At 37.4% G+C, this 26,385-nt stretch overlaps 1 protein-coding gene and 1 pseudogene across 2 annotated transcripts in view; both read right to left on the reverse strand.

Moving 5' to 3' along the window:
* The window catches only part of ZC3H12B (zinc finger CCCH-type containing 12B), a 245,107-nt gene that overhangs the window by 177,620 nt on the left and 41,102 nt on the right, over positions 1 to 26,385 (reverse strand). The window lies entirely within an intron of this gene.
* LOC118356535 lies at positions 5,763 to 6,005 on the reverse strand (annotated as a pseudogene).

Raw genomic sequence — 26,385 nt, forward strand, 5'->3', positions numbered from 1 at the left:
ATCTTCAACACCATCCTGATCAAAATTCCAATGACATTTTTCAAAGTGCTGGGACAAACAATCCTAAAATTTGTATGGAATCAGAAAAGACCCCGAATCGCCAAGGAAATGTTGAAAAAGAAAAACAAAGCTGGAGGCATCACGTTGCCCGATTTCAAGCTATATTACAAAGCAGTGATCACCAAGACAGCATGGTACTGGCACAAAGACAGACATATAGACCAATGGAACTGAATAGTGAGCCCAGATATGGACCCTCAACTCTATGGTCAAATAATGTTTGACAAAGCAGGAAAAAATATGCAATGGAAAAAAGACAGTCTCTTCAGTAAATGGTGCTGGGAAAATTGGACAGCCACATGCAGAAGAATGAAATTCGACCATTCTCTAACACCATACACAAAGATAAACTCAAAATGGTTGAAAGACCTCAATGTGAGACAGGAATCTATCAAAATCCTAGAGGATAACATAGGCAATAACCTCTTTGACATCACCCACAGCAACTTTTTTCAAGATACATCTCTAAAGGCTAGTGAAAAAAGGAAAAATAAACTTTTGGGACTTCATCAAGATAAAAAGCTTCTGCACAGCAAAGGAAACAGTCAATAAAACAAAGAGGCAACTCACAGAATGGGAGAAGAATATTTGAAAATGACACTACAGATAAAGGGCTGGTATCCAAGGTCATAAAGACCTTCTCAAACTCAACACCCAAAAAATAAATCATCATGTCAAAAAATGGGCAGAAGTGATGAACAGACACTTCTCCAAAGAAGACATACAGATGACTAACAGACACACGAAAAAAAATGTTCATCATCATTAGCCATCAGTAAAATTCAAATCAAAAGCACACTGAGATACCACCTTACACCAGTTAGAATGGCAAAAATTGACAAAGTAAGAAACAACAAATGTTGGAGAGGTTGTAGAGATAGGGGAACCCTCTTACACTGTTGGTGGAAATGCAAGTTGGTACAGCCACTTTGGAAAACAGTGTGGAGTTGTCTCAGAAAATTAAAAATAGAGCTACCCTATGACCCAGAAATTGCACTCCTGGGTATTTACCTCAAAGACCCAGATGTAGTGAAAAGAATGGCCATATGCACCCCAATGTTCATAGCAGCAATGTCCGTAATAGCCAAACTGTGGAAAGAGCCGAGATGCCCTTCAACAGATGAATGGATAAAGAAGATGTGGTCCATATATACAATGGAATATTACTCAGCCATCAGAAAGGACGGATACCGAACTTCTACTTCAACAATGGATGGGACTGGAAGAGATTATGCTAAGTGAAATAAGTCAAGCAGAGAAAATCATTTATCATATGGTTTCACTTATTTGTGGAACATAAGGAATAACATAGTGGACTTTAAGAGAAGAAAGGGAAAAATGAAGGGGGGTAAATCGGAGGGATAGATGAGCCATGAGAAACTATGGACTCTGAGAAACAAACTGAGGGTTTTAGAGGGGAGGGGGTGCGGGGATGGTTTAGCCTGGTGATAGGTATTAAGGAGGCTACATACTGCATGGAGCACTGGGTCTTATACGAAAACAATGAATCGTGGATTACTACATCAAAACCTAATGATGTATGGTGACTAACATCACATAATAAAATAAAATAAAAAAAACGAAAAGATAGGGTGCCCGGGTGGCTCAGTTGGTTAAGTGACTGCCTTCGGCTCAGGTCATGATCCTGGAGTCCCAGGATCGAGTACCACATCGGGCTCCCTGCTTAGCAGGGAGTCTGCTTCTCCCTTTGACTCTCTTCCTTTTCGTGCTCTCTATCTCTCATTCTCTCTCTCTCAAATAAAAAAAAAAATCTAAAAAAAAAAACCCGAAAAGATAGAATTACCATACGATCCAGTAATTCCACTACTGGGCATTTACCCAGTGGAAACCAAAACACTAATTTGAATATATATGCACAGCTTTGTTTATTAAAGCCTTATTTACAATAGCCAAGATATGGGAGCAGCTTAAGTGTTCACTGATAGATGAAAGGATAAAGATGTCACACACACACACACACACACACACACACACACACACACACACACACACACACACTGAAATCTCAGCCTTAAAAATAAGTGAAATCTTTTCATTTGCAACAACATGGATGGACCTAGAGGGTATGATGTTAAGTGAAATAAGCCAGAGAAAGACAAATACCACATGATTTCACTCATATGTGGATTTAGGAAACAAAACAAAAAGCAAAGGGGAAAAAATAAGAGAGAGAGGAGAGACAAATCAAGAAACAGACTCGTAATTATAAAGAATAAACTGTTTACCAGAGGGAGAGGGAGTGAGAGGATGGGTTAAATAGGTGATAGGGATTAAGGAGTTCACATGTCCTGATGGGCACAGGAAGTGTTGAGTTACTATGTTGTATACCTGAAGCTAATATAACTACACTGTATAAAAAAATGAAAATAACCAGTGTTGGTGAGGATATGGAAAAACTTTGGTGGTGGAAATGCAAAATGTTTCACTCACTGTAGGAAAGTTTGGCAGTTCCTCAAATAACTAAACACAGAATTACCGTATGGCCTCACATTTCTAGTTTTATGTATATAATCCAAAAGAATTGAAAACATGTACTCAAAGAAGTGCATGTCACACATGCTTGTTGCAGCATTATTCACAATAGCCAAAAGACGGCAACAGCCAAAATGTTCATCAAGGGATGAATGGATAAAAAATGAATATTATCCAACCATAAAAGGAAATGAAGTACTGATACATACATGCTACAATGTGGATGAATCTCAAAACATTATGCTAAGTGAAATAAGTCAAACACATTGTATGATTCTATATATATGAAATATTCGGGTTATACATGAAATATTCAGTATACATAAATCCATAACAACAGAACTACCCTTGGTTTTTGCCAAGGGTTAAGGGAAGAGAATCTGCTTCATAAGTGTTTTTACCTTGGAAGGATGGGAATATTTTCCAACTAGAGAGAGGTGGTTGGACAACCTTGTGAGTTTACTAAATGACATTTAATTATTCAACTTTAAAATGGTTACTGTTTGTTATGTGAATTTCACCTCAATAAATTATTTTTTAAGAATTATATATGTAATAATGCTTACTGTAGAAAAATTGGAAAACAGAGAAGCATATAAGGAAGAAAAGAAATGTCACTTGTATTTTCTCATCTAAAGATGATTACTTTTAATGTTTTGGTTAACGATCATTATAATATTATTGTTTCCTTGGAAAATATGTTTCTTTTTTTTCTTTTTTCAATTTAAATTCAATTAGCCAACATATAATACATCATTAGTTTCAGATGTAGTGTTCAATAATTCAGTTGTGTATAACACCCAGTACTCATCACATCACGTGCCCTCCTTAATGCCCATCACCCAATTACCCCGTACTCCCACTCACCTCCCCTCCAGCAACCCACGGTTTGTTTCCTATAGTTAAGAGTCTTTTATGGTTTTTCTCCTTCTCTGATTTCTTCCCATTCAGTTTTCCCTCCCTTCCCTTATGATCCTCGGCACTGTTTCTTATATTCCATATATGAAACTGTTAGACAATTGTCTTTCTCTGAATGTCTTATTTCACTTAGCATAATAAACTCCAGTTCTATCCATGTTGATGTAAATGGCAGGTATTCATCCTTTCTGATGGCTGAGTAATATTCCATTATATATATGTACCACATCTTCTTTATGCATTCATCTGTCAAAGGACATCTCAGCTCCTTCCACAGTTTAGCTATTGTGGACATTGCTGCTATGAACATTAGGGTGCAGGTGCCCCTTCATTTCACTACATCTGTATCTTTGGGGTAAATACCCAGTAGTGCAATTGCTGGGTCATAGGGTAGCTCTATTTTTTAACTTCTTGAGGAACCTCCATACTGTTTTCTAGAATGGCTGTACCAGCTTGCATTCTCACCAACAATGTAGGAGGGTTCCCCTTTCTCTGCACCCTTGCCAACATTTGTTGTTTCTTGTCTTGTTAATTTTTGCCATTCTACCTGGTGTAAGGTGGTATCTCAATGTAGTTTTGATTTGCACTTCCCTGATGCCAAGTGATGTGGAGCACTTTTTCATGTCTATTTTGGCCATTTGTATGTCTTCTTTGGAGAAATGTCTGTTCATGTCTTCTGCCCATTTCTTGACTGTATTATTTGGTTTTGGGGTGTTGACTTTGAGAAGTTCTTTTTAGACCTTGGATACCAGCCCTTGATCTGTTATGACACTTGCAAATATTTTCTCCCATTTTATAGGTTGCCTTTTAGTTTGTTGACGGTATCATTTGCCATGCAGAAGTTTTTTATCTTGATGAAGTTCCAATAGTTCATTTTTTATTTAGTTTCCTGTGCCTTCAGAGACGTGTCTTGCAAGAAGTTGCTGCAGCCGAGGTCGGAGAGGTTGCTGCCTGTGTTCTCTGGGATTTTAATGGAGTCCTGTCTCCCATTTAGGTCTTTCATCCATTTTGAGTTTATCTTTGTGTATGGTGTAAGAGAATGGTCCAGTTTCATTCTTCTGCATGTGTCTGTCCAATTTTCCCAGCACCATTTATTGAAAAAACTTTTTTCCATTGGATATTCTTTCCTGCTTCGTTGAAGATTAGTTGACCATAGAGTTGAGGGTCAATTTCTGTACTCTCTATTTTGTTCCATTGATCTATGGGTATCTTTTTGTGCCAGGACCATGTTGTCTTGATGATCACAGCTTTGTAATATAGCTTGAAGTCAGGCATTGTGATGCCCCCAGGTTTGGTGGGAAAGTATGCTTAGAGTTACAGGAAACTAACGTTACCCTTGGAACTAAGCCATATATACTGAAGACTGCCTTGTAATAATTACCTGCCATAAAGTCCAAACTGATTCAAGTTAGTGGCATGACCTTCCCTGAGATAAAGTAGCATCTAGGTAGAAATTGACATCCAGAATAAATGAGCCAAAAGATAAAGTTGTGGCTCTTCTCTCTCTCTCTCTCTCTTTTTTTTTTTTTTTTTTTTGTACTTTGGGTTAAAACATCTTCCCAGAATAATTAGGGTTTTTTATTTAGGAATGCAAAGAACCTGAACTCTGCTTTTAGGAGTATAATTAAGAAACAATAAGCCAAACTAAGCAAATTGCCTTCTAATCTTCCAGTTGCCATATTGTTGAAATGTGGTAATTAGAAGAATAAGAAAGAGTTTGCATTGAAATAAATATAATACTTTTATTTCAATCAACATTATTAAAAACTTTAAAAAAGTAAAAGAGAAGCTGAATTCAAGTCAATTTATAAGAATAATGAAAAAGATCTGTGGCACTATTGTCTAAAATTAACAGAATTTGGGAGATAAATAACTATATAAAGGTACGGATAAGTTCTGTTAGGAGACACCAGACCATTTTCTGCTCCAGATTCCTTTTTAACAAACATCAGATGGGGGTTAGATCAGATGAACTTTGAGGGCCCTCTTTGCCCTGAGATTTTGGTAGGGGAGTTGTCCATCCTTAAAAACATATCCTCACTGTCAGCTCTATGTAAACACATCAATCACATGCACTTACACTTTCATACTTTAGTAAGTATTAAGAACAATTTACATTGTTTAATGATTTTTCCCCCATAACCTAAATGTTATTGAAAAACTGACACAAAATATAGGAGATCATTGTTGTATACCTTACAAAATTACATTATCTTGGTAGATTAACTGGAATTATTGAACTGATAAGGCTTTCTGCCATTTAACACAAATTTAGGAGGTTGTGTGGATCATTAGTGTTGCTTTCTTCTAAATGAACATCCTTCTGTGAGTCTGGCTTTTTCCTCCACAACATTTTTGAACAGCTGACACAAAGAATCACTATTTGATCATGGCTGAAAACTGGTAATTTTGTAGCGACCTGGACATTTTATATCTATAAAATAGGAATCGGGGCTTTGAACTTGCCTTTCTTTTTATGTTTTTTTCTTTTCCTCTTCCAAGGACAGGTGTAGTAAATCTTTAGCCAAAGGCATGTCGATCCTTTCACAAGCCCAACCAGTCCCTAACTGCTTTTTAATTTACCAAAAGCTTTTACATGTCACCTTTTTAAACCATAGCAATGATACAGGGGGAAGGGGATAACATCATCCCTGTTTTACAAATGAAAAAACGGATTCAGAGACAGGCTTATTCATTCCCTTTTAAAATCTAATTAAACAATCTACAAGAACTACCTGAGGAACCATATCCTTCATGCAGAAAACATGGACTGATTTAGACAAAACTTGAAATCAGAATACCTTTCTCTGAATTCCTATTGCACTTAAAGTATGTTATATGAATTTTACTACTAAATTGTTATTTTTTTACCTTGCCCTCTGTGTTGTATAAATAAATACATAGATTTTAACAATCAAAATCCAAAAAACAAGTTTGAATACTGACCTTGCCACATCCCAGCTGTGTGACTTTGGGCAAGATGCTTAAGTTCTCTGAACCTGAGTTCCCTTGTCTATGAAATGAGGATAACATTCCCTGCCTCACAAGCTAGTTTTCTTTTTCAAATAAGATAGTAGATGTAAGTTACCTCTCCATGTTACCCATCAGGCTGTAATCCCCAGGAGGTCATCGCCTCTATCTTTAACTTCTGTTGCCTCTTCAACAGGGTTGTATTCATAGTAAATATCTGATACCTACTTTTCCATGGAGTGGAAAGTGTTGGAATGCATGTTTTTGTGACAGTAGGGTTCTTCTTAATGCTCAATGTCCAGAGCCTTTGAATCTAATATACCTAAATCTCTTTTGCAGGATCTGATTAAAACTTAACATGCAAATTAGCAAATTAATGACTTCCACATTCACAAACCATTTATTTATAAGAGAAATTGAGGGCTTTTTTATTTTAACTCATAAACTCCCCATTTTCTGAAATCATTATTAATAATGCTTTTAGACACAAACTCTCCATTGGTGGCTTTTATTGTTGCTATGAAACCTATAACAAGCAGCCACTCCATTCATTAATAGAGATAAATCACTTTAAGATCCTTAAAGTCTTCAATTACATTTATTGGGGAGATAGTGGAAGAGACATAGGAAAAGAAAAAGAGGGAGTATAGAAGTTGCTGCAAAAGTCTATACCAACACATTAAATGTGATACATAATCCCTAGATAGATATCTTCTTACATACCATCATTTTTTTCTTGATATTTGTTGCATTTATGAGGGTGATAGGCCTGAATATTATGCTTATGTAGTTAGTTTCTTCCAATGATCTTAAAGTGTGTTACGAATACTATTTCCTTAATCTTTCATAATCCAAAGGGCTATGAAAGAAGCATTTATACTCGAGAGAGGAGCAAGATGGAGGAGGAGGAGACCTAAATTTTGTCTGGTCCCAGGAATTCAGCTAGATAGGTATCAAACCATTCTGAACACCTACAAACTCAACAGATCAAAGAAAAGAATAGCAGCAACTCTCTGAACAAAAAAGCGACCACTTTCTGGAAGGTAAGACATGTGGAGAAGTGAATCCAAGGCGATATTTGGGAAGATAGACTGCGGAGGGGAGGGCGCTGGCTACCGGCAAGTGATAGAACAGAGGAGCACAAAGTTGGAACTTTTAGAAGTCTGCTTTGCTGAGGGATGTCACTCCAGTGGCTAAGCAGGCGTTGGAACACTCACTGGGACACAGTGGTCTCAGGACCCTCGGGGTCACAGAAAGACTGGGGGTGCCTGAGTGCCGAAGAGCTCCCAGATATTGGAGCAAGGAATCCGGCTGCAGAGATGGAGCCAAGGAGTGGGCTCTTAGCTCTGGGTTGCCATAAACCATGATTCGCGGCACAGTCAGGCCACTACTCTTCAAGCAGGGACCCAACAAGCAGCAGATCCGGGGAAACTCCCCTTCCTCCCCTGGGAGGAGCAGGGCTAGAGCACCCTGCAGGAATCTGTTGGGTTTGGAGACTCCAAACGGGGTTCTGTGCCAAAGATAGAAACACTTGGTCACAGGCCAGGTGAGCACGGAGTGCGGCCAGAGACTGGGGAGACAAGAGTGATTGACTGACTGCTTTTCTCTGGGGGCTCACTGAGGAGTGGGGCCCCAAGTTCTCGGCTCCTCAGGGGCAGAGATTGGGAGACTGCCATTTTCTTTCTCGCCCTCCAAAGCTGTATGGAAAGCTTTCAGGGATCAAAAGCTACCACAAGCAAACCCAAGCAGATTAATTAACTTGGCCTCTGACAAGGGCTGTGCAATTTAGCCTTGGGCAAAGGCACTTGACAATCACAGCAGCGGGCCCCTCCCCCAGAACATCAGCATGAACAGCCAGCCAAGACAAATTGTATCAATCAATGAGAACGGCAGAACTCCAGCACTAGGGGAATACAGCACATAGAATTCATGGCTGTTTTTCCCCATGATTCAGCAGTCTTTCAAAGTTAATTTTTAAAATTTTCTTTATTTTTTTCTATTATTTTGAATTTTTCTTTTTCCCTTTTTCAAACAACATCTTATCAATCCTTTTTTTAATCTTTTTTATTTTTCATTTTTAGAGTCATATTCTACCCCTTCATTGTAGTTAACCTTATTTTTTATGTATATATAAGTTGTTGTCTCTTTAAAATTTTGGGATATAGTTTTTTCTAACAGACCAAAATACACCCTAAATCTCTAGTGTATGGCTTTGTTCTAGTTTCCTGCCTGATCACATTCTCTCACTTTTCTTTTTGTTCTTTCTTAATTTCCCTTCTTTCTTTTTTTCAACAAATTCTTATCAATTCCTTTTAAAAAATCTTTTATATTTTCATCTTTACATATTCCATCCCTTCATCGTATTTACCCTTATTTTTGTACACATATAAGTTTTTCTTTCTTTAAAATTTTGGGAGGCAGTTTCTTCTAACAGACCAAAATACACCCAAAATCTAGTGTGCGACATTGATCTATTCACCAGCCTGATCATATTTGATCATATTTTTTCTTTTTCTTTTTCTTTCCCTTTCTTTTCCCCCCAGCTTCGGGTCTCTTCTGATTTGTTTAGTGTATATTTTTCTGGGGTCGTTGTTACCTTGTTAGCATTTTGTTCTCTCATTCATCTATTCTCCTCTGGACAAAATGACAAGATGGAAAAACTCACTTCAAAAAAAAAGAACAAGAGGCAGTACTGACTACCAGGGACCTAATCAATATGGACATTAGTAAGATGTCGGAATTAGAGTTCAGAATGACGATTTTAATGATACTAGCTGGGCTTGAAAAAAACATGGAAGATACTAGAGAATCCCTTTGTGAAGAAATAAAATAACTAAAATCTAACCGAGTTGAAATCAAAAAGGCTATTAATGAGGTGCAATAAGAAATGGAGGCTCTAACTGCTAGGATGAATAAAGCAGAAGAAAGAATTAGCGATATAGAAGACCAAATGATGGAGAATAGGAAGGGCTGAGAAAAAGAGAGATAAACAACTACTGGAAAACGAGAGCAGAATTCGAGAGATAAGTGATAGCATAACACTAAACAATATTAGAATAATTGGGATCCCAGAAGAAGAAGAAAGAGGGGGGCAGAAGATATATTAGAGCAAATTATAGCAGAGAACTTCCCTAAATTGGGGAAGGAAACAGGCATCAAAATCCAGGAGGCACAGAGAAACCCCCCTCAAAATCAATAAAAATAGGTCAACAACCTGACATCTGATAGTAAAACTTACAAGTCTCAGAGACAAAGAAAAGATTCTGAATGCAGCTTGGGAAAAGAGGTCGGTAGCCTACAATGGTAGAAACATTAGATTGGCTGCAGACCTATCCACAGAGACCTGGCAGGCCAGAAAGGACTTGCATGGTATATTCAGAACACCAAATAAGAAAAATATACAGCCAAGAATACAATATCCAGCTAGGCTTTCATTGAAAATAGGAGAGATAAAAAGCTTCCAGGACAAACAAAAATTAAAAAGAATTTGCAAACACCAAACCAGCCTTACAAGAAATAATCAAAGGGGTCCTCTAAGCAAAGAGAGAGCTTAAAAGTGTCATAAACCAGAAAGGAATAGAGACAATATACCATAAAAGTCACCTTACAGGCAATACAATGGCACTAAATTCATATCTTTCATTAGTTACCCTGAATGTAAATGGGCTAAATGCCCCAATCAAAAGACACAGGGTATCACATTGGAAAAAAAAACAAGAACCATCGATATGCTGTCTGCAAGACACTCATTTCAGACCCAAAGACACCTTCAGATTTAGAGAGAGGGGGTGGAAAACCATTTACCATGTTAATGTACATCAAAAGAAAGCTGGGGTGGCAATCCTTACACCAGACAAATTAGATTTTAAACCAAAGACTATAATAAGAGATGAGGAAGGACACTATATCATACTTAAAGGGCCTATCCAAAAAGAAGATCTAACAATTGTAAATATCTATGCCCCTAACATGGGAGCAGACAATTATATAAGCCAATTAATAACAAATGCAAAGAAACACATCAAAAACAATAAAATAATAGTGGGGGATTTTAACACCCCTCTCACGGAAATGGACAGATCATCTAAGCAAAAGATCAACAAGGAAATGAAGGCTTTAAATGACCCACTGGACCAGATGGACTTCACGGATATATCCAGAACATTCCATCCCAAAACAACAGAATACACATTCTTCTCTGGTGCACATGCAACTTTCTCCAGAATAGATCACATCCTAGGTCACAAATCAGGTCTCAATTGGTACCAAAGAATTGGGATCATTCCCTGCATATCTTTGGACCACAATGCTTTGAAACTAGAACTCAATCACAAGAGGAAAGTCGGAAAGAACTCAAATACATGGAGGTTAAAGAGCATCCTACTAAAGAATGAATGGGTCAATGAGATAACTAAAGAAGAATTTTAAAAAATCATGAAAACAAATGAAAATGAAAACACAACTGTTCAAAATCTTTGGGATGCAGCAAAGGCGGTCCTAAGAGGAAAGTATATAGCAATACAAACCTTTCTCAAGAAACAAGAAAGGTCTCAAATACAGAACATAACCCTACACCTAAAGAAGCTGGAGAAAGAACAACAAATAAAACCCAAACCCAGCAGAAGAGAAATAATAAAGATCAGAGCAGAAATCAATGAAATAGAAACCAAAAGAACAATAGAACAGATCAATGAAACGAGGAGCTCGTTCTTTGAAAGAATTAATAAGATTGATAAACCCTGAGCCAGACTTATCAAAAAGAAAAGAGAAACAACCTAAATAAATAAAACCATGAATGAAAGAGGAAAGATCACAACCAACACCAAAGAAATACAAACAATTATAAGAACATATTATGAGCAACTTTATGCCAGCAAATTACATAATCTGGAAGAAATGGATGCATTCCTAGAGATGTATCAACTACCAAAACTGAACCTGAAGAAATAAAAAGCCTGAACAGACCCATAACCACTAAGGAAATTGAAGCAGTACTCAAAAATCTCCCAACAAACAAGAGCCCAGGACCAGATGGCCTCCCAGGGGAAGTCTACCAAACATTTAAAGAATAATTAATACCTATTCGCCTGAAGTTGTTCCAAAAAATAAAAATGGATGGAAAACTTCCAAACTCATTTTATGAGGTCAGCATTACCTTGATTCCCAAACCAGACAAAGACCCCATCAAAAAGAATTATTGAAATCATGAAAATATTATCCAATAGGATTCAACAGTAAAGGATAATTCACTACAACTAAGTGGGATTTATTCCTGGGATGCAAGGTTGATTCAACATCTGCAAATCAATGTGATACAATACATTAATAAGAGAAATAACAACAACCACAATATCCTCTCAATAGATGCAGAAAAAGCATTTTACAAAGTACACCATCCTTTCTTAATTAAAACTCTTCACAGTGTAGGGATAGAGGGTACATACCTCAATATCATAAAAACCACCTATGAAAAACCCACAGCGAATATCATTTTTCTCAATGGGGAAAAACTGAGAGCTTTTCGCCTAAGGTCAGGAACATGGCAGGGATGTCCACTATTACCATTGCTATTCAACATAGTACTAGAAGTCCTAGCCACAGCAATCAGACAACAAAAAGAAATAAAAGGCATCTGAATTGGCAAAGAAGAAGTTAAACTCTCACTTTTTGCACATGATATCATACTTTATGTGGAAAACCCAAAAGACTCCACCCCAAAACTGCTAGAACTCATTCAGGAATTCAGTAAAGTGGCAGGATATAAAATCAATGCACAGAAATCAGTTGCATTTCTATACACCAACAACAAGACAGAGGAAAGAGAAATTAAGGAGTCTATCCCATTTACAATTGCACCCAAAACCATAAGATACCTAGGAATAAATCTAACCAAACAGGCAAAAATCTGTACTCAGAAATCTATAGAATACTCATGAAAGAGATTAAGGAAGACACAAAGAAATGGAAGAAAGTTCCATGCTCATGGATTGGAAGAACACATGTGAAAATGTCAATGCTACCTAGAGCAATCTATACATTTAATGCAATCCCTATCAAAATACCATCAACTTTTTTCAAGGAAATGGAACAAATGATCCTAAAATTTGTATGGAACCTGAAAGGACCCCGAATAGCCAGAGGAGTGTTGAAAAAAGAAAAGTAAAGCTGGTGGCATCTCAATTCCGGACTTCAAGCTCTATTACAAAGCTCTAATCATCAAGAGAGTATGGTACTGGCACAAAAACAAACACCTAGATCAATGGAACAGAATAGAGAGCCCAGAAACGGACCCTCAACTCTATGGTTAGCTAATCTTTGACAAAGCAGGAAAGAATGTCCAGTGGAAAAATAAATCAGTCTCTTCAACAAATGGTGTTGGGAAAATTGGACAGCCAATTGCAGAAGAATGAAACTGGACCATTTCCTTATACCACACACAAAAAATATACTAAAATGGATGAAAGACAGGAATCCATCAACATCTTAGAGGAGAACACAGGCAGCAACCTCTTCAACTTCAGCTGCAGCAACTTCTTCCTAGAAACATCGCCAAAGGCAAGGGAAGCAAGGGCAAAAATGAACTCTTGGGGCTTCATCAAGATAAAAAGCTTTTGCACAGCAAAGGAAACAGTCAACAAAACCAAAAGACAACCGACAGAATGGGAGAAGATATTTGCAAATGACATATCAGATAAAGGGCTAGTATCCGAAATCCATAAAGAACTTATCAAACTCAACACCCAAAGAACAAATGGGCAGAAGACATGAACAGACATTTCTGCAAAGAAGACATCCAAATGGCCACAGACACATGAAAAAGTGCTCCACATCACTGGGCATCAGGGAAATCCAAATCAAATCCTCAATGAGATACCACCTCACACCAGTCAGAATAGCTAAAATGAACATATCAGGAAACAACAAATGTTAGCGAGGATGCAGAGAAAGAGGAGCCCTCCTACACTTTTGGTGGGAATGCAAGCTGGTGCAGCCACTCTGGAAAACAGTATAGAGGTTCCTCAAAAAGTTGAAAATAGAGCTACCCTATGACCCAGCAATTGCACTTCTGGATATTTACCCCAAAGATACAAATGTAATGATCCGAAGGAGTATGTGCACCCCAATGTTTATAGCACCAATATCCACAATAGCCAAACTATGGAAAGAGCCAAGATATCCATCAACAGATGAATGGGTAAAGAAGATGTGATATACAATGGAATATTATGCAGCCATCAAAAAACAAAATCTTGCCATTTGCAATGACGTGGATAGAACTAGAGGGTATTATGCTAAACAAAATAAGTCAGTCAGAGAAAGACATGTATCATATGATCTCACTGATACGAGGAATTCTTAATCTCAGGAAACAAACAGAGGGTTGCTAGAGTGGTGGGAGGTGTGAGGGACGGGTGGCTGGGTGATGGACATTGTGGCGGGCATATGATATGTTGATCACTGTGAATTTCGTAAGACTGATCAATCACAGACCTGTACCTCTGAAACAAATAATACATTATATGTTAAAAAATAAAACAAGATAGTAGGAAGGGAAAAATGAAGGGGGGAAATCGAAGGGGGAGACAAACCATGAGAGCCTATGGACTCTGAGAAACAAACTGAGGGTTTTAGAGGGGAGGGAGTTGGAGGTATATGTTAGCCCAGTGATGGGTATTAAGGAGGGCACCTATTGCATGGAGCATTAGGTGTTATACACAAGCAATGAAACATGGAACACTACATCAAAAACTAATGATGTGTGGTGACTAACATAACATAATAAAATAAAATTAAAAAAAGAAGCATTTATACTCTATTTGTGCAATTCCTTGAATGTGGTTAGCAGTATCAGTCTCAAATGTGAATAAATTTTATGAAGCTTTTATTTACATTACAGTTAGTTAACATACAGTGTAATTTTAGTTGCAGATGTACAATGTAGTAATTCAAACATACATATAACACCTGATGCTCATTATAACAAATGCACTCCTTAATCACCATCACCTATTTAATCCATCCTTTCAACCACTTCCCCCAATAATCAACAGTGTGTTCTCTACAGTTAAAAGTCTACTTCTTACTTGGCTTCTCACCCTTTTTTGACTGCTCCTTTATTTTTTTTCTTAAATTCCAAATATAATTGAAATCATATGGTATTTGTTTTTCTCTCACTAATTTCCCTCATACCAAATATTCTTTGTACATTCATCAGTCAATGCACACTTGGGTAGTTACCATAGTTTCACTATTGTAGATAAAGCTGCTATAAACATTGGGGTGCATGTATCCCTTTGAATTAGTATTTTTGTTTTCTTTGGATAAAACTTAGTACTGCAATTGCTGGATCATAGGGTAGTTCTATTTTTAAATTTTGAGAAATCCCCATACTGTTTTCCAGAGTGGCTGCACCAGTTTGCACTCCCACCAACAGTGTAAGAGGATTTCCCTTTCTCTGCATCCTCGATAACACCGATTGTTTCTTGTGTTGTTAATTTTAGCCATTCTTACTGGTGTGAGGTGATATCTCATTGTAGTTTTGATTTGTATTTCCCTGATGATGAGTGATGAGTGATAAGCATCTTTTCATGTGTCTATTGGCCATCTGGATGTCTTTTTTTTTATGTTCAGTTAGCTGGCATATAGTACATCATAAGTTTTTGTTGTAGTGTTCTGGTTTTCTTCTTTGGAAAAATGTCTTTCCATGTCTTCTACCCAGTTACTAATTGGCTTATTCATTTTTGGGTGTTGGGTTTTATAAGTTCTTTATATAGTTTGGATCCTAACCCTTTATCAGATATGCCTTTTACAAATATCTTCCCTCATTTCTTAGGTTGCCTTTTATTTTTGTGGATTTTTTTCCTTTGCTGTGCAGAAGTTTTTTATTTTGATAAAGTACAAATAGTTTATTTCTTTTATTTCCCTTGCCTCAAGAGACATGTCTTGAAAGAATAGCTATGGCTGATGTCAAAGACATTACTGCCTGTGTTCTCCTCTAGGATTTTTAATATCTTAGGGCTTACACTTAGGTCTTTATTCCTTTTTGAATGTATTTTTGTGTATGGTGTAAGAAAAAAATCCAGTTTCATTCTTTTGCATGTTGCTGTCGTTTTCCCAACACGTTTTTTTTTTTTTTTTTTTTTTATAAGACTGTCTTCTTCTCTTTGGATACTGTTTCCTGCTTTGCTGAAGATTAATCAACCATATAACTGTGGGTCCATTTCTGAGGTTTCTACTCTGTTCTATTTTTTATGTATCTATTTTTATGACAGTACCATACTGTTTTCATTACAGCAGTTTTATACTATATCTTGAAGTCAGGAATTGTGAGGCTTCCAGCCTTGCTATTATTTCTTAAAGCTGCTTTCACAATTCAGGGTCTTTTGTCATTCCACACAAATTTTAAGATTATTTGTTCTAGCTCTATAAAAAATGCTGTCAGTATTTGGGTGGGGATTGCATCAAATGTGTAGACTGCTTTGGGTGGTATAGATATTTTTACAATATCTGTTCTTCCAATCCATGAGCATGGAATGTCTTTCCATTTCTTTGTGTTCTCTTCAACTACTTTCATCAGTGTTTTATATTTTTCAGATATATTTTTTAAATGCCTTTTCTGTACTTATTGACAGGATCATATGGTTCTTCTTTTTTTTCATTAATGTGGCGTATCATGTTGATTAACTTGTGAATATTCAACCACCCTTGTAGCACAGGAATAAATCCTACTTGATTGTGGTGAATAATTCTTTTAGTGTACTGTTGAATTTGATTTGCTAGATTCTAATTGAGAATGTTTGCATCCATGCTCATCCCAGATACTGGTCTATAATTCTCCTTTTTGGTGGGGTCTTTGTCTGGACTGGGAATCAAGGTAATGCTGGCTTCATAAAATGAGTTTGGAAGTTTTCCTTCCACTTGTATTTTTTTTTTTTTTGAACAGTTCATGAAGAATAGGTATTAACTCTTCTTTAAACGTCAGATAGAATCCCCAGGGAAGCCACCAGGCCCAGAACTTTTATTTGTTGGGAGATTTTTGATTACTGATTCAACTTCTTTGCTGGTTATGGGTCTGCTCAAATTTTCTATTTCTTCCTGTTTCAGTTTTGATCTTTGTAAGTCTCTAGAAATTTGACCATTTCTTCCAGGTTGCCCCATTTGCTGACATAAAATTTTTCATAATATTCTCAGAATTGCTTGCATTTCTGTGGTGTTGTTTGTGATTTCTCCTCTTAAATTCATGATTTTATCTATTTGGGTCTTTTCTCTTTTCTTTTTGATAAGTCTCGTTAGGGGATTATCAATTTCATTAATTCATTTGAAGAACCAGCTCTTAGTTTCATTAATCTGTTCTACTGTGGTTTTTTGTTTGTTTCTATATCATTTATTTCTGCTTTAATATTTATTATTTCCCTTCTACTGGCTTTAGGCTTTATTTGCTGTTTCTTTTCTAGCTCCTTTAGGTATAAGCTTAGGTTTTGTGTTTGAGACTTTTCTTGGTGCTTGAAGTAAGTTTGTATGGCAATACACTTCCCTCTGAGGACTGCCTTTGGTTCATCCCAAAGATTTGGACTGTTGTGTTTTCATGTGCTTCCATGTATTTTTTATTTCTTCTTTAATTTCCTGGTCAATCCATTCATTCTTTAGTAGGATGTTCTTTACCCTCCATGTATTTGTGGTCTTATCAAATGTTATCTTGTGGTTGACTTCAAGTTGCATAGCATTGTGGTCTGAAAATATGCATGGTATGATCTTGATCTTTTTGTACTTGTTGAGGGCTGATTTGTGATACAGTATGTGATCTATTCTGGAGAATGTTCCATGTTCACTCGAAAAGAATGTGTATTCTGCTGCTTTAGGATGAAATGCTCTGAATATAGCTGTTAAACCCATCTGGTCCAGTGTGTCATTCGAAGCCATTGTTCCCTTGCTGGTTTTCTGCTTAGATGACCTGTCCATTGTTGTAAGTGAGATGTTCAATGCCCAGCTATTATTGTATTATTATCAATAAGTTTCTTTATATTTGTTATTAATTGACTTATATATTTGGGTGTTCCTAAGTTGGGGGCATAGATATTTACAACTGTTAGATCTTTTTGATGGATAGACCCTTTGATTATGATATAATACCCTTCTTCATCTCTGGTTACAGTCTTTGTTTTAAAATCTAGTTTGTCTGATATAAGGATGGCTATTTCAGCTTTCTTTTGGCATTCATTAGCATGATAGATAGATCTCTATCCGCTTACTTTCAATCTGCAAGTGAGTTTCTTGTAAGCAGCATATAGATGGATCTATTTTTTTTTATCCATTCTGATCCCCTATGTCTTTTGTGTGGAACATTTAGTCCATTTACATTCAGAGTGATTATTGAAAGATATGAATTTAGTGCCATTGTGTTACCTGTAGAGTTGGTGATTCTGGTGATGTTCTCTGGTGCTTTCTAGTTTTTGTTGCTTTTAGTCTTTTATTCCTCCACTCAAAGAATCCCCCTTAAAATTTCTTGAAGGGCTGGTTTGCTGGTCATGAAGTCCTTTACTTTTTGATTGTCTGGGAAACTCTTTATCTCTCCTATTCCGAATGGCAGTCTTGCTGGATAAAGAATTCTTGGCTGCATATATTTTCCATTCAGCATGTTGAATATTTCCTGCTACTTCTTTTTGGTCTGCCAAGTTTCTGTGGACAAATCTGATGCATACCTAATTTCTCCTCCCTTGTAGGTAAGGACTATTTTCCCTTGCAGCTTTCAGGAGTCTTTCCTTGTGTGTATATTTTGTGAATTTGACTGATATGTCTTGGCGATGGTTGGCTTTTGTTGAATTTAATGGGAGCGCTCTCTGCTCCTTGGATTTAGATGTCTGTTTCCTTCCCCAGATTAGGAATTTTTTCAGATATAATTTGTTTGAATAAACCTTCTGCCCCTTTATCTCTGTCTTCCTCCTCTGGGATTCCTATGATATGAATGTTATTATGTGTTAAGAAGTTGTTAAGTTCCCTATGTCTACCTTCATGGCCCATTACCTTTTTCTCCTTCTTTTCAGCCTCATTATTTTCCATAGTTTTCTCTTTTGTACCACTGATTCACTCCTCTACTTCATGCATCCTTGTTTTTATGCATCCATTTGGGATTGCATCTTGTTTTTGGCATTTTTAACTTTAGCCTGATTAGATTTTAATTCTTTTACTCTGCAGTAAGGGATTCTTTAGTGTTTTCTATGCTTTTGTCAAACACAGCTAGTATTCTTATAAGTGTTGTTTTAAATTCTACCTCAAACATCTTGCTTGTATCTGTATTGATTAAATCCCTGGCCTTGAGTTATACTTCCCTTTTTTTTTTCTTTTGGGAGTGAATTTCTCTGTCTCATATTTTTGTCCAGAAAAAAAAAAAGAAGGAGGAAAAAACAAAACAAAGCAACAAAGAAAAACAAAAAACAAGCCCCTCAAAACTAGATCCTGTGTGTGTTTTGTTTGCTTGTTTTGTTTGCTTGTTAAAAATGTCTTCATCCCGGGGTGCCTGGGTGGCACAGTCAGTATAGCATTTGACTCTTGGTTTTGGCTCAGGTCATGATCTCAGGGTTGTGAGGTCAAGTCCCCCATCAGGCTCTATGCTCAGCGTGGAGTCTGCTTAAGGCTCTCCCCCCCTCCCCGTCTGCCATCCCCCCCTAAAATAAATAAATAAAATATTAAAAAATCTTAATTCACCCCAATAAATAAATGAATAAAATGAAAGTAAAGAAAAAATCATATATATGTATATATAAAAATAAAAATTAAGAAAATTTAGTCAAAATTTTAAGAATGGAATTGAAAAAATTAAAAAACAATTGAAAAATAATAATAATAAATAAGGAATAAAAGTAAAAAGGAAGCTGTATCTTATTTTCTCCTACAGCTGGGGCCTTTGCAGCTTTCTATGATCAGTAAATTTGGCGCAAGTGAGTTGTTTGTGCTGGTCTTATGGGGGAGGGGCCTGTTCCGCTGTTTCTCAGGTGAACTCACCCCTGTGGAAATATGCCTCCAGGACACAGCGGGGCAGGGCTTGGTGTAAGCGGCTCCAGCTCCCACTATGTGGTGTTGTTTTGCTCCCTAAAGGCTTTCAGTGCTGCTGGGTGGGATGAATGTGGAGGTGTCTCACTCTCTAGCCCCAGAGCTGCAAGTTCACACCTCCCACTCCTCAGTGAGCTCTTACAGAAGAGCAATCAATCACTCATGTCCCCAGTTCCCCTCAAAACCCTACGTTCACCCTGCCTATGTCCAGGCCTTTTAATCTCAGGCATGTGACTGAGTTTCAAAACTCCAAATTTTAGGGACTCCAGCACCACGTACCTGTGCTTTTCCTCCCTGGGGAGAGTGTCACCACACTTTTGCCATTTGCTGGCCCATCCCTGGAAATCATTTGCATGACCACACAGTGGTTCTCAGTTTATGGCAAAACAGAGCAGAAAGCTGGCACCAAGACCTGCTATACTCGGTCGGCTTCCACACTCCTATGCCTGGGAACAGTGTAGCATGTTGGCATCACCCATTCTTCTTGCAACCCTGGCGATCTTCAGACCATGGTGTCACACCTGGGTTTTCACCCCATTTCCCCACCTGAGCACCTTTAAGCCAGGCACGTCCCCCAGTGTAGCAGACATCTTGATGTCCAGATTTTGTGCTCTGCTGCTTATAATACTTTGCAGTAGCCTCCATTTTCAGGCTCCCTCCCTCCCGCTGTATCCATAGCTATATCTCCCCCAATTCAACCCTCTACACATCCCCCATTTCAAAAGGTGGTTGTTTTTCTACTTGTAGACTTACAGTTTTTGTTCTCTCAGACCTCTGATTGATTTTTTGGTTGTTCAGAATGATTTGATAACTATCAACAGAACTCAAACACAAGGGATGAGACAAACTTAGGGTACCCCTGATCCTCTGACATCTTCATTGACTTAATTTATTTTCTGGGTATGTCTGTTCAAGAGTTCTATTTCTTTCTGTTTCAGTTTTCGTAGTTTATATGTCTCTAGGAATTTATTCATTGTTGCAAGTTGTCCAATTTTTTGGCATATAGTTTTTCATAATATCTCCTTATAATTGTTTGTATTCATGTGGCATTGGTTATTTTTCTTCTCTAATTTATTATTTTAATTATTTGTGTCCTTTCTTTTATATATTCGATAAGTGTGGCTTGAGGTTTATCAATTTTATTAATTTCTTCAAAGAACCAGCTCCTGGTTCCATTCATATGTTCTATTGTGTTTTTTTTTCCTCGTTTCTATATCATATATTTCTGTTCTAAACTTTACTTGCTTCCTTCTGCTGGCTTTAGGCTTTATTTGTTGCTCTTTTCCTGGCTCCAATAGGTGTGAGGTTAGTTTGTTTACTTAAGATTTTTCTTGCTTCTTGAGGTAGGTTTGTGTTGCTATATTTCCCTCTTAGAATTGCTTTTGCTGCAACTTAAAGGTTTTGGACCATAGTGTTTTCATTTTCATTTGGTTCCATGTGGGTTTTTTTTTTAATTCTTCCATGATTTCCTGGTTGATTCATTCATTGTTTAGTAGCATGTTGTTTAACGTTCATGTATTTGTGGTCTTTCCAATTTTTTTCTGATGGTTGACTTCTGGTTTCATAGCATTGTATCAGAAAAGGTGCATGGTACAACTTCAATCCTTTTTTTTTTTATTTGTTGAGGCCTGTTTGGTTACCTAACATGTAACCTATTCTGGAGAATGTCCCAAGTGTACTTGAGAAGAATGTGTATTCTGCTGTTTTAGGATGGAATGTTCTGAATACATCTGTTAACTCCATCTCATCCAGTGTGTCATTTAGAGCCATTGTTTTCATGTTAACTTTCCATTGATGTAAGTGGGGTATTAAAGTCCTCTACTATTATTGTATTATTATTGATTAGCTCCTTTATGTTTGTTATTATTATTTTTTAAAATACTTGGGTGCTCTCATTTTAGGTGCATAAATATTTAAAATTATTAGATCTTCTAATAATTGGTCCCTTGTGATTATATAGTGCCCTTCTTTGTCTCTTGCTATAGGTTTGTTTTAAAGTCTAGTTTGTCTGATAGTTTTCTTTTTGACATCCATTTGCATAATAAATGTTTCTGGAGAAACATTTAATGTTTCTGGAGAAACGTCCCCTCACTTTCAATCTGCAGGTGTCTTTAGATCTAAAATGAGTCTCTTATAGGCAGCATATATGGGTCTTTTTTAAAATCCATTCTGACATGCTGTGTCTTTTGATTGGAGTGTTTGGTCAATTTACATTCAAAGTAATTATTGATAGAAATGTATTTATTACCATTTTATTACTTCTTTTTTTGTTTCTGGAGATTTTCTCTAATCTTCCTTGTGTTTATCACTTTTGCTCTCTCTTTTGCACTAAAAAATGTCTCCTATAATATTTCTTGTGGGGCTTGTTTAGTGGTCACTAACTAATTTTTGTTTGTGTGGGAAGCTCTTTATCTTTTCTTCTTCCTGAACGATAGCCTTGCTGGATAGAGTATTCTTGGCTGCAGATTTTTTCCATTCTTCATTTTTTTTTAGTTTTTTTATTTAAGTAATCTTTGTACCCCATGTAGGGCTCAAACTCATGACCCCAAGAAGATCAAGAGTCACATGCTCTACCAACTGAGTCAGCCAGGTGCCCCTCTATTCTGCACTTTCAATATATCATGCCATTCCCAACAAGATTCTGTTGAGAAATCTACAAGTGTTATAGGTTTTCCTTTGTAAGATATGGCCTTCTTTTACGTTGCTGCTTTTAAGATTCTTTATCAGTATATTTTCAAATTTAATAACAATGTATCTTGGTGTTGGCCTGCTTTTGTTGATTTGGATGGGAGCACTCTGAGCTTTCTGGATCTGGATATCTGTTTCCTTCCCCCAGATTAAGGAAGTTTTCAGCTACTCTTTTTTCCTTTTTATTTTATTTTATTTTATTTATTTAATTTAGGGAGAGTGAGCCCACAAGTGAGCAGGGGGAGGAGTACAGGGAGAAGGAGAGAGAGACAATCTGAAGCAGACTCCACACTCAACACAGAGCCTGATGTGGGGCTTGGTCTCATGACTGAGATCATGATCTGAGCCAAAACCAAGAGTTGGACACTTAACTGACTGAGCCACCAAAGTGCCCCTCATCTAGTCTTTTTTCAAATAAATTTTCTGCCTCCTTTTCTCCTTTCTTCTTCTGGGACTCCTATAATAAGAATGTTATTACATTTGATGGAGTCATTGATTTCCCTAAGTCTATTCTTGTGGTCCATAATTCTTTGATTCTTTTGTTCATCTTTGTATTTTTCCTATACTTTGTCTTCTGTCATTAATTCATTCTTGTGTTTCTTCCAACCTGCTGTTCATTACATCAAGGATGTTTCCAATCTTCTTTACTACACTCTTCCTGTTTGATTGATTCTTTTTTTTAAACTCTTTTATCTCTGTGCCAAGGGTCTCACTGATTTCTTCTATTCTTTTCTCAAGCCCAGTGAGTATTACTATGATTATTGCTTTAAATTCTCCATCAAGCATTTTACTTATATCTGTTTTGCTTAGATCTCTGGCCGTGGCCTTATCTTGTTCTTTCATTTGGGATGAATTCCTCTGTCACTTTGTCTAAGCCTCTGCCTTCTCCGTGTTAGAAAAGCCAGTTATATCTCTTGCTTCTGCAAGTAATGGCCTTATGAAGAAGTTATGTAGTGCCCAGTTCTGGGTGCTTCAGGGAGTGTCTCTTGTGTGTGCTGTGTGTTCTCTTCTGTTGTGTTTTAGCTGCTTTATCCCTCAGGCCAGTCATCTGCAGAGGCTCTCCTTGGCTGTTGTGGGCAGTGTTTGGTCCTTGACCTGAATGTGGTGAGTTTTAACTAGGTGTGCTCTGGTCTGCTTTGAAATGAGATGTGACACCACCTGAACCAGAACTGAGGCCCTGCAGAAATCTCTTGTAAGGAGACATAGTGTGGGCTGGGGTTGTGCTGGTCTTCAGGGGGAGGAGTCTGCTGCACTGGGACCGAGGCAACCTTGACTGAGGGGCAGTTCCATGAGAGTGCAGGGATGGCAGGCCTGGTGTATGCAAGTTAAGCAGCCAGTGTTGGTGCTGTGCTGCTTCCCACAGGTGGCTCTGTGTCAATGCTAAGGTGCAGTGGAGGGAAATGGCACAGGCCAGCTCCTTTGTTCCCAGAAAGGCATCTTCTTGAACACTGTCTCTCAGGGACATGCTCCAAGAAGAGTGAATAATCTCCCCCACTGTGTGCCTCAGGCATTGTTCAGATTGCTGTTTCCATGCTGTCTGCTCCTGGGTTGTTTGCCTGCCTTCTCTCCAGGAACAGCAGAGTGTCCTCTGGTCTCTGTAACAACCAGGTGGTTGGACTTTATCCCAACCACTGATCTTTAAAACTCCATGTTTTAATCCCTGTTGCTTGGAAGAAGATATGAAATTCAGCCCCTCTCCTTTTAGAATCCAATGGCTTTGAGGAAACACTCTCCTTGTGCATTCTCCTGTGTGCTCCTCACTTTCTTGACCTTCTCTGGGACCACAGCTCCCTTCCCTCCAGAGTACTTGCAATCTATTTCTCCCCTAAACCCTGTCTCTTCACTTCTTACCTTCTTCAATGTAACTTCTTCTCTCGTTTGGGTTGTGGAGTTTGTTCTGTCAGTCTTCAGGTATATTTCTGGAGCTTTTGGGATGATTTCATAGTTATCTAGTTGAGTTAGTGGGACAGGCAAGCCTAGGGTACTCCTAATCCCCCACGATCTTCCTCTTTCAGTAATTATTTCCATTAAATTCATTTCATACATGACTTCCACTTATTGTAAGGCTCGATACAATCACCTAGGCAGCTTGATGTTGTGGAAAGAATATTGGGCTTAGAGACACACATTCCAAAGTTGGATTTCTTGTTCTATCATGTACTAGCTATGTGACTTTCTGCAAATTTTTCAGCCTCAATTTTTTTAGAAAAGGTATTTTGAAACTCTTAATTTATTATAAAATTTGAGCCTCCGTTTCTTTTTTTCCTATTCCAAGTATTTATTTATATTTCAGTTAGTTAACATACAGTGTAAAATTAGTTTCATGTATAGGATTTAGTGATTCATCACATACAACACCCAATGCTCATCACAAAAAAATGCCCTCCTTAATCTCCAACCCCCTTTTAACTCATCTCCCTGCCCACCTCCCCTCCAGCAACCCTCAGTGTGTTACCTATAGTTAAGAATCTGCTTTATAGTTTGCTTCTCTCATTTTCCCCCATATATTCATCTGTGTTGTTTCTTAAATTCTACATGAGTGAAATCATATGGTATTTGTCTTTATCTGACTGGCTTATTTTCCTTAGCATAATACTCTCTAACTCTATTCTGTCTATTGCAAATGACAAGATTTCATTCTTTTTGATGGCTGAATAATATTCTACTACATATATTAACTTCATTCACATTATTGCAAATGGCAGGATTTCATTTTTTGATGGTTGAATAATATATATTGAATAATATATATATATTATATTCCTCTTCTTATATATTCATCAGTTGATGGACATTTGGGCTTTCTGCATTGTTTGGCTATTGTTGATAATGCTGCTATAAACATTGCAGGGCATGTACCCTTTTGAATCTGTCTTCTTTCATCCTTTAGGTAAATACTAGTAATGCAATTGCTGGGTCATAAGGTAGTTCAATTTTTAACTTTTTGAGGACCTCCATACTGTTTTCTATAGTGGCTGTACCAGTTTGCATTCCCAAAAACAACATAAGAGGGTTTCCCTTTCTCTGCATCCTGGCTGTACCAGTTTGCATTCCCCAAAACAATATGAGGGTTTCCCTTTCTCTGCATCCTCACCAACATCTGTTGTCTCTTGTGTTGTTAATTTTAGCCATTCAGATAGGTATGAAGTGATATTTCACTGTAGTTTTGATTTATATTTCCCTGATAATGAGGGATGTTGAGCATGTTTTCATGTATCTATTAGCCATCTAGATGTCTTCTTTGGAAAAAAAATGTCTATCCATTTCTTCTGCCCATTTTTCAACAGGATTTTTTTGGGGGCTGTGGATATTGACAAGTTCTTTATACTTTTTTTTTTAAAAGATTTTATTTATTTGACAGAGAGAGACACAGCGAGAGAGGGAACACAAGCAGGGGGAGTGAGAGAGGGATAAGCAGGTTTCCTGCCGAGCAGGGAGCCCGATGCAGGGCTCGATCCCAGGACTATGGGATCATGACCTGAGCCGAAGGCAGATGCTTAACGACTGAGCCACCCAGGCACCCCGACAAGTTCTTTATACTTTTGGGGTACTTTCCCTTTATGAGATATGTCATTTGCAAATATATTCTCCCATTCTAAAGGTTACCTTTAGTTATGTTGATTTTTCCTTTACTTTACAGAAGCTTTTTACATTTTTATCTCAGTTTTTCCCCATTGAGGATAATATTAGCTGTGGGTCTTCTGTATCTAGCCTTTATGATTTTGAGGTATGTTCCCTATATCCCCACTATGTTGAGGGTATTTTTTTTTTATCAATAATGGATGTTGTATTTTCTTAAACACTTTTTCTGCATCCACTGAGAGTATAATATGATTCTTATCCTTTCTTTTATTAAAGTGGTACATCATGTTGATCACTTTGTAAATATTAAACCACACCTGCAACCCAGGAATAAATCCCACTTGATTGTGGCGAATGATTCTTTTAATATATTGTTGGATTCAACTTACCAGTATTTTGTTGAGAATTTTTGCATACACGTTCATTAGGGGTAATGGCCCATAGTTCTTTTTTTTTTTTTTTTTTGAGTGGGGTCTTTGGTTTTGGAATCAGGGTAATGGTGGCCTGATAGAATGAGTTAGGAAGTTTTCCTCCCATTTCTATTTTTTGGAACAGTTTGGGAAGAAAAGGTATTAACTCTTCTTTAAACGTTTGGTAAAATTCGCCTGTGAAGCCCTCCCTGGACTT

This window comes from Zalophus californianus, chromosome X (assembly GCF_009762305.2).
Source record: "Zalophus californianus isolate mZalCal1 chromosome X, mZalCal1.pri.v2, whole genome shotgun sequence".
NCBI lineage: Eukaryota > Metazoa > Chordata > Mammalia > Carnivora > Otariidae > Zalophus > Zalophus californianus.